Consider the following 2120-nt stretch of genomic DNA (forward strand, 5'->3'; position numbering starts at 1 on the left):
TGAGAAAACACGAGGAGGTGGAAACAAAAAAAAATAGGGTTTATCACGAGGAGAGAGAATAAACATGAAAGATAACCAAGAAATGGGGATAGAGAGAGAGAGAGAGGGAGGGAGAGAGGAGAATGAGTGGGAAAACAGGAGGGGTGGAGAGAAACAAAGAGAGGAAACAAAGACAGAGAGAGAGAGAAAGAAAGAGAAGGGGGAGAGAACATAAAACAAAGAGCGTAAAGAAATGTGCAAAGAAAGGGAACAAAGAAAGTTGGAGAAAACCAAGACTTTAGTTTATGTTAATTTTGTTGAGTTACAAGAGAAGAAATCCCTTCTCAAAAAAATTAAGAAAGAAAAAGAGAATGAGAACAAAAACCAATTGTTTGTTGTAACGTAGACGAAATGGAAAGCGATGATGGTCATGATGTTTAAGATCGTGAGGTATATCTTAATCAGTGTGTCTCGTGTCTTTGCTCTCAATCCAAGCTGGCAATTAGACGAAAGCGTCGCTTGTCTATAGAACAAGCACGATGCTTTGATGAGTTTCAATTGGAGATCATTAATTGAGCGATCTCAAACTTTGAGCAAATGGTAAGAAAAATGTGTATCAATCATGCATTATCTTCACAAACTAATTGAATATCATATACAAAAAAATTAGACGTGGCCGTAGAATTTATATAGGGAGGCGATGTCTCATTCCAAGGAGGAATATACCTACTGCGGCCAATTAGAAGAGTTCGTGGGCGTGCAATGGATGGAGTGCCTAAGCCAATCCACCACTTGGAAGGCACAACCTAATCTATACTGTCAATACCAGAGGAGACAAGTAGCCTTTCAAACTTTTCTACAATCTTGGAGCCTGAGATGGAGGCAATGATTGATGCATTGATACCCATGGATGTTGAGACATCTGATTCTCTAAGAGAGAAAGCATCCATACATTATATGATGGGTGTTGAGTATCTCGCCTAAAGACGCTGCTTCCACTCCTAAGTGTGCAAGCAAAATACGAGTGAAGCAATGGATTCTTCATCTCCTCTTCGCGATGGCCCCTCTTCTTCCTTTGTGCACTTCCTCCTCTTCTTCGCAAACTACGACAGCGATGATGGTGGAAATGAGAAGCTCTCCTTCTCTCTCTTTCTCTCTTCCTCTCCCTCTCCCTCCCAAAAGCACAATCTCTTTCGCTCTTTGCTCCAAAATGCCACGCTTGGGTTTCGCTCACTTTTTTTTTTTTGTCTGAGTACCATCGTTATTTGCAACACAAATAGTGACGCCACTAATATGTATCGCAACTGCCCGTCACTATATCCCTATATCCTTATAGTATCTCTTGTATCTTATGTTAAAAATACAGATCTAGAGCTGTGCTAGCTATAGAGGATGGAAGTTATAAACATAAAACATGATTGAGATAAAGAATTATAACTCAAGTGCATTAGGTTCCAGGATAGATTAACTTGGACTCATAAACACAATCTTGAGTAACAAATAAAGATTGTACTATTGCATTGTAATGAGTGTCAACAAGTACATGCCTTTATAGCTTTTGGATAGTACCACTCTTCCTCACTATGCTTATGGGATTCTAGCCATCTCTCATAGAGCCTTTAGAGCATACATCTTTTCTCTATCTTCCATACAAAGCCTCTTGTGGGCAAGCCTCTTTTGGTCACACATCTAGCCTCTATGAGCATTCATGTTAAGCATCATTTGCTATTCTCAACACCCCCCCTCAAATGATGAGTCTCTACCCTTGCTGGCTTTTACCCCCCTGCATGTAAACATGGACTAGGAAACTAGCTCTTTGGCAGCCTAGTCAAGTTAAGGCTTGAAACTTTACATCTCGGTGGGGTTTGTTACATCCACTATGGGAAGAAGCAGATCCACTAAGGGAAAACAAGATCCATGATGGAAAATTTTTGCAAAACATTTTTTTTGTAGAAGTGGAAGGTATCTTCTTCTTCATGCTTCTTTGGCAATCTTCGAATTTCTTCTTTTTCTTCATGCTCTTTTCCTTGGTTATGTTATTTGTCCCTTTTGTTGGTGCATGGTACTTGACATTTTGCTCTAGTCTTCTTGTAACATGTCATATTGGCATGTTGTCTTTCAAGGTCCTCAATCTGCAAAGC

The sequence above is a fragment of the Lygodium microphyllum genome, chromosome 5 (genome assembly GCF_053477565.2).
Source record: "Lygodium microphyllum isolate KBCC chromosome 5, Lygodium_microphyllum_v1.1.10, whole genome shotgun sequence".
In the NCBI taxonomy this organism is placed as follows: domain Eukaryota; kingdom Viridiplantae; phylum Streptophyta; class Polypodiopsida; order Schizaeales; family Lygodiaceae; genus Lygodium; species Lygodium microphyllum.